The sequence below is a fragment of the Takifugu flavidus genome, chromosome 13 (genome assembly GCF_003711565.1).
Source record: "Takifugu flavidus isolate HTHZ2018 chromosome 13, ASM371156v2, whole genome shotgun sequence".
Classification (NCBI taxonomy): Eukaryota; Metazoa; Chordata; class Actinopteri; order Tetraodontiformes; family Tetraodontidae; genus Takifugu; species Takifugu flavidus.
The window spans coordinates 9,753,100-9,760,599 of record NC_079532.1 but is presented as its reverse complement, the minus strand read 5'-3'; the positions used below and the strand labels follow the sequence as shown (position 1 = coordinate 9,760,599).

The 7,500-nt window shown below is 48.0% G+C and overlaps 1 protein-coding gene across 3 annotated transcripts in view; it reads right to left on the bottom strand.

Moving 5' to 3' along the window:
• Window positions 1-7,500, bottom strand: part of smpd3 (sphingomyelin phosphodiesterase 3) — a 36,249-nt gene extending 28,749 nt beyond the window's left edge. For 2 of the 3 annotated variants that reach the window (XM_057052272.1, XM_057052276.1), the window contains exon 1: window positions 3,465-3,483. The gene's annotated coding sequence lies outside the window, so the exon portion shown is untranslated. Of the gene's footprint in view, window positions 1-3,464; window positions 3,484-7,462 lie in introns of those variants that run through there. The other variant, XM_057052273.1, reaches the window with a different exon arrangement.

The following is a 7,500-nucleotide window of genomic DNA, read 5'->3' as shown; positions in this document are numbered from 1 at the left end:
TCAGCCCGTGTCAGTAATGACAGAACATGTGTGGCTCATTTGTTTGAGTTTCTTCCCAGTTTATCCTTGTGTGGCCACTTCTTCATGGACTCCTACAGACATCACTCGGACCACATCTAAGGCGCACGCCTGTGCGACTCCACCCCATCGTGCTCTTCCTGACCTCACAACTAAATTAGAGCTTCTGGGAAGCAGAGCAGCACCACAGCTGAAGATCATCTGATCAGAGTCTGACCTGTGGGTGGCTGTCAGTAATGTTCTCAGCACAAACGCTTGCATGCCTACACTTCCAGTTTCCAGGTAAAAGCCTCTGTCAGGAAGAAAAGCTACACCAAATATCTCAGATGAGACAACAAAACAGCGGTGAGAACATAAGCTTGCCCCCCCCCCCCCCGCTCCAGACACATCTGTCTGCCCTAAATACAACAGAGATTCAGGGAGAATCCAGAAAATATTATTCAGTCAATCTCATTCAAGTGGATTATGAAGAGGAATCCTTTTCTTTCCGAACGCTCCTGGAAAATAAACCCCAACAAGCCGACTGATGTGATCATCTTGGGAGGCCGAGACGATTGAACAGAGCAGATAGAAAAGTGAAATGTTTGCATCTGTATCAAAGTCATTTTAAAGCTCCTTCAATTGGACATAAATGCAGCACTAACAGTTGTTGTATCTATGGAAACTGTGTCTATTAAACAGAAGGCTCCTGGATGAGAGAAACAAACTCATCACCAGACGATCCTGTCGCTACATGACGCCACAACCACAAGTGCAAAGTCACGGAATCGTGGCTGTTAGTGTGGGGGGGGTTGAAATGGGAGCGTATTCTAAAAATATCCACGCACAATAATTCTGTAACATTACATAACATTACATTTTGATTTGACATCCCTTCAAAGTAAATCCCAAACTAACGAGAGCAAGGTCGCCCCTCCCACGATGCTAACGTGGCTCAGCCACCTCCAGCTCTTCGTTGAGGAGACTTCTATATTCTGTGTTTCCTTTGTTCCTTCTCAATCGACTCGCCAGTTTCCACAATATATCGTGCTGAGTCGTCGTTCTCACCACTGTCCAGCCATCGACGACCTTTAAAAGGCCTTTTTCTCCTTCTTCTCTCTCCTAATCTCATAGATGGGCAAATATGCTTGAAAAAGTGTTGCCATTCATGCTTAATTTCCCTTTTTTTCTATGATTCTATGATGCTTGTTCTCTTTTGCCACCGCACAAGCCTGGGTAGCCTCAAACGGTGTCTCACTGATCCATGAGAAGCTCCACCCAGACAGTCGGCAGCAACAGTCACAACAGACGCCCAACAAATGAGAATAGCTGCTCGTAAGAAAACAGAGGCTAGCTGAGAGGATAAAGCTCCGTGGAAGCTCCTCCATGGTCAGAGCTCAGCAGGTCCAGCAAGCCCTAGCCCTAACCCTAACCCTAGCCCTAGCCCTAGCCCTAGCCCTAACCCTAGCCCTAACCCTAACCCTAACCCTAGCCCTAACCCTAGCCCTAGCCCTAACCCTAGCCCTAGCCCTAACCCTAGCCCTAGCCCTAGCCCTAGCCCTAACCCTAACCCTAGCCTTAACCCTAGCCCTAACCCTAGCCTTAACCCTAGCCCTAGCCCTAACCCTAACCCTAGCCCTAGCCCTAGCCCTAACCCTAACCCTAACCCTAGCCCTAGCCCTAACCCTAACCCTAGCCCTAGCCCTAACCTAGCCCTAACCCTAACCCTAAGCTCCGTGGAAGCTCCTCCATGGTCAGAGCTCAGCAGGTCCAGCAAGCCCTAGCCCTAACCCTAACCCTAACCCTAGCCCTAGCCCTAGCCCTAACCCTAACCCTAGCCCTAACCCTAGCCCTAGCCCTAGCCCTAACCCTAGCCCTAACCCTAGCCCTAACCCTAGCCCTAGCCCTAGCCCTAACCCTAACCCTAGCCTTAACCCTAGCCCTAACCCTAGCCCTAACCCTAGCCCTAGCCCTAGCCCTAACCCTAGCCCTAACCCTAGCCCTAACCCTAGCCCTAGCCCTAGCCCTAGCCCTAGCCCTAGCCCTAACCCTAGCCTTAACCCTAGCCCTAGCCCTAACCCTAGCCCTAGCCATAGCCCTAACCCTAACCCTAGCCCTAGCCCTAACCCTAACCCTAGCCATAGCCCTAGCCCTAACCCTAGCCCTAACCCTAGCCCTAGCCCTAACCCTAGCCCTAGCCCTAACCCTAGCCCTAGCCCTAACCCTAACTCTAGCCCTAACCCTAACCCTAGCCCTAACCCTAGCCCTAACCCTAACCCTAGCCCTAGCCCTAACCCTAACCCCTAACCTAGCCCTAACCCTAGCCCTAACCCTAGCCCTTAACTAACCCTAACCTAACCCTAACCCAACCTAACTCTAACTCAACCTAACTCGAACCTAACCCAACCTAACCCTAACTCAACCTAACCTAACCCCCAACCATAACCTAACCCTTATCTAACCCTAACCCTAACCTTAACCTAACCCTTACCTAACCCTAACCTAACCTTAACCTAACCCTAACTCAACCTAACCCTTAACTAACCCTAACCTAACCCAACCTAACTCTAACTCAACCTAACTCTAACCTAACCCAACCTAACCCTAACTCAACCTAACTCTAACCTAACCCAACCTAACCTAACCCCCAACCATAACCTAACCCTTATCTAACCATAACCCTAACCCAACCCCTAACCATAACCCTAACCCAACCCTTACCTAACCATAACCCTAACCCCTAACCCTAAAATCTGAGTAATAGTGAGAGGCTGACTGAGGCTTTTTACTAGCTATTCATTATTTCTCCGATTCTTTTTGGGCTCAGCTTTTTATGATTTCAGATCAAACTACTCAACACAGAGATCGATTTCTTCAACTCTGGACTGTTTGCAAAAGCAACAGAGTTCAGCAGACAGCTGCCAGGGTCGCCATGACAACATGGATGAACAGATGGGGGATACAGAGAAGGCTGGATGGCAGACGGATGGGAGCGGGTAGTAAAGGACCCCCAGGAGGACAGGATGAAAAAGGAGCCGGCGGGGGGGCAAGTGCACGTTCATGAGGTTTACGGGGCAATTATGGCGCTCTGTCGGTGGCAGACCTAGCTTGAGTGACAACTCTGTGCAAGATCCCCCCCTTTAACCATGATGATTTATTATATATTCACAAAGTAATCCAAAAAAACGGGCGCTAACTATAAAGAATGTAGATGTGTGGGTTAACAACACCTGTGGTTAAAAGGTGGCATTTCATTAGAGAAACACTCATCCAGCCTAAGAGGTGCACAGAGGTTCTTTTGGAGTTATTTCACCCAAGGCAGAAAAATAAAAATGGGCACCATGAATTTATAATATTATGAATGGAATGGAAGTCAGAAGAAAGTCGAGGTGTGATTGACGTTAGTCCACAGGACTCTGGTGTTCGTGCCCCCTCATGGAGGCTTCAAATCTACGAGGACCCTCTACCTGGACCGTCGTTTTCAGGCAGGACAGTTGGAAGCCGACTGTTCCTAGAAGGGCGTTCCTTTGCACCAAGAGGCTACGGCCTATAGGAACATGGCACGTCTCAGCCAGTAGGGGGCGCCTGCACAACAGAGGAAGTTGCAAATTCCCTGAGGCGTAGTGATTGGCTGGATTTAAGTATTTTGTGTTATTTGACAGGTATAGAAAATGCAACATAAATGACCTAAGCTGCAGAAAGAGCATCACCAAAGCCTCCAACCGACAGCTCTAGTTCTAACAGAGCCGAGGAGTTCGATGGTCGAGAGGCAGCACAATTAATTAATCAAGAAACAAACCAAAAACCACGATGAAGGTGTTGCTGTTTCCATCCATAGATTTTTATATACAATATTTCAGTTCAGGAAATAAACCGGAAATGTACGTTTCTTTTAAAATATCCCTCCATGTCCCACACTGTCATGAAATTAGAATAAAATCCAGACCAAATGTTTTATTTTACAGTGCAGCCCCAGCAGCAGCAGATGAGAGGCCCACCCCAGCCCAGGGTCAGGGTCAGGGTCAGGGTCAGAGTCAGGGTCAGAGTCAGAGTCAGGACGCCTGATGGACGTTGGACATTAGAGGGTTAGGGTTAGGGTCAGGGTCAGGGTCAGAGTCAGAGTCAGAGTCAGAGTCAGAGTCAGGGTCAGGGTCAGAGTCAGAGTCAGGACGCCTGATGGACGTTGGACATTAGAGGGTTAGGGTCAGGGTCAGGGTCAGGGTCAGAGTCAGAGTCAGAGTCAGGGTCAGGGTCAGGGTCAGGGTCAGAGTCAGAGTCAGAGTCAGGGTCAGGGTCAGGGTCAGGGTCAGAGTCAGAGTCAGGGTCAGGGTCAGGGTCAGGGTCAGGGTCAGAGTCAGGGTCAGAGTCAGAGTCAGGACGCCTGATGGACGTTGGACATTAGAGGGTTAGGGTTAGGGTCAGGGTCAGAGTCAGAGTCAGAGTCAGAGTCAGGTCAGGGTCAGAGTCAGAGTCAGAGTCAGGGTCAGGGTCAGGGTCAGGGTCAGAGTCAGGGTCAGAGTCAGGGTCAGGGTCAGGGTCAGGGTCAGAGTCAGAGTCAGGGTCAGGGTCAGAGTCAGGGTCAGGGTCAGAGTCAGAGTCAGGGTCAGGGTCAGGGTCAGGGTCAGAGTCAGAGTCAGAGTCAGGGTCAGGGTCAGGGTCAGGGTCAGGGTCAGAGTCAGAGTCAGAGTCAGAGTCAGAGTCAGGGTCAGGGTCAGGGTCAGGGTCAGAGTCAGAGTCAGGGTCAGGGTCAGAGTCAGAGTCAGGACGCCTGATGGACGTTGGACATTAGAGGGTCAGGGTCAGAGTCAGGGTCAGGGTCAGAGTCAGAGTCAGAGTCAGGGTCAGGGTCAGGGTCAGGGTCAGGGTCAGAGTCAGAGTCAGGACGCCTGATGGACGTTGGACATTAGAGGGTTAGGGTTAGGGTCAGGGTCAGAGTCAGAGTCAGAGTCAGAGTCAGAGTCAGAGTCAGAGTCAGAGTCAGAGTCAGAGTCAGGGTCAGGGTCAGAGTCAGAGTCAGAGTCAGGACGCCTGATGGACGTTGGACATTAGAGGGTCAGGGTTAGGGTCAGAGGCTGACCAGACATTGGGGAGATGAACCACCAGCCCTCTCCATGGCCCCTAATGAGGCCCTGCTACTGCACCTCCTTTAATACCCGAAACACTGAAGTATTAATGAATGTGGAGGAGGACCGTGCACCTGTCAAAGCTGGGAAACTAGATCCTAGAACCCCAGATCAAGTCCATTGAGCCCAACCCCCCCACACCAACCTGCCAGCTCAGAGCACCGCACAGCACAAGGATTCAGGATCAGGGATCCGGATCAGGGATCAGGGATCAGGGAGCAGGGAGCAGGATCAGGGATCAGGATCAGAGATCAGGATCAGGATCAGAGATCAGGATCAGGATCAGGGACTGATCTTCCTCATTCATCTTTTAGTAACAAAAAAGGCCGTTATTCTTGTTCTGTGAACAAAATATCACTCAGCAGGATGAGAAAATGTGAGTGGAGGGAACCTTAATCCCTCGGCCCACATCCAGTGATGCACAAACAATTACGGTTTGATTTAAAACATTAATCTGCCCCCACGGCTGACGTCAGATGTTCAGCAGCTCAGCAGCAGGGGATCTAAACCAGCAGCGGATCTAAACCAACGGATCTAAACCAGCAGCGGATCTAAACCAGCAGCAGATCTAAACCAGCAGGGGATCTAAACCAGCAGCAGATCTAAACCAGCAGCGGATCTAAACCACGGATCTAAACCAGCAGCGGATCTAAACCAGCGGATCTAAACCAGCAGCGGATCTAAACCAGCAGCAGATCTAAACCAGCAGGGGATCTAAACCAGTAGCGGATCTAAACCAGCGGATCTAAACCAGTAGGGGATCTAAACCAGCAGCAGATCTAAACCAGCAGCGGATCTAAACCACCAGCGGATCTAAACCAGCAGCGGATCTAAACCAGCGGATCTAAACCAGCAGCGGATCTAAGGACGGACGGACTGTGTTATAAACCAGACTCTCTGTTATAAACCAGACTCTCTGTTATAAACCAGACTCTCTGTTATAAACATCAGTTATAACCAGACTCTCTGTTATAAACCAGACTCTCTGTTATAAACATCAGTTATAAACCAGACTCTCTGTTATAGACATCAGTTATAACCAGACTCTCTGTTATAAACCAGACTCTCTGTTATAAACATCAGTTATAAACCAGACTCTCTGTTATAAACCAGACTATGTTATAAACCAGACTTTCTGTTATAAACCAGACTATGTTATAAACCAGACTTTCTGTTATAAACATCAGTTATAAACCAGACTCTCTGTTATAAACATCAGTTTAATAAACAGAATTTCTGTTATAAACCAGACTCTTTGTTAGAAACCAGACTCTCTGTTAGAAACCAGACTCTCAGTTATAAACCAGACTCTCTGTTATAAACCAGACTTTCTGTTATAACCAGACTCTCAGTTATAAACCAGACTCTTTGTTATAAACCAGACTCTTTGTTATAACCAGACTTTCTGTTTAAACCAGACAGTTATAAACCAGACTCTCAGTTATAAACCAGACTCTTTGTTATAAACCAGACTCTTTGTTATAAACCAGACTTTCTGTTATAAACCAGACAGTTATAAACAGACTCTCAGTTATAAACCAGACTCTCTGTTATAAACCAGACTCTCAGTTATAAACCAGATTTTCTGTTATAAACCAGACTCTCAGTTATAAACCAGACTCTCTGTTATAAACCAGACTTTCTGTTATAAACCAGACTCTCAGTTATAAACCAGACTCTTTTTTATAAACCAGACTCTTTGTTATAAACCAGACTTTCTGTTATAAACCAGACAGTTATAACCAGACTCTCAGTTATAAACCAGACTCTTTGTTATAAACCAGACTTTCTGTTATAAACCAGACAGTTATAAACCAGACTCTCAGTTATAAACCAGATTTTCTGTTATAAACCAACTCTCAGTTATAACCAGACTCTCTGTTTAAACCGACTTTCTGTTATAAACCAGACTCTCAGTTATAAACCAGACTCTCTGTTATAACCAGACTTTCTGTTATAAACCAGACTCTCTGTTATAAACCAGACTTTCTGTTATAAACCAGACTCTCAGTTATAAACCAACTCTCTGTTATAAACCAGACTCTCTGTTATAAACCAGACTCTCAGTTATAAACCAGAATTTCTGTTATAAACCAGTAACAACCACATTGGAGCCACTGAATTCCCAAAACTTGCCGCCAGTGGCAACAGCGGGGGGGGGGAGCGTGCACGCCCGAGAAAAGCCCATGGCAGGAAGGGGTCAGCGCGAGGCGCGGCTGCAGGACGTCTCCTAATAACCGGGTTATAACCTGGTTCTCGGAACCACGGCCATTATCCAGCTGTGCAGGAAAACACGATTCATCCCGTAAAGGCGCCACATCTGCGGACGGAAACACACTTACTGGGTCGCACATGGGCTCCGGCCATGGAGCGTTTTCGG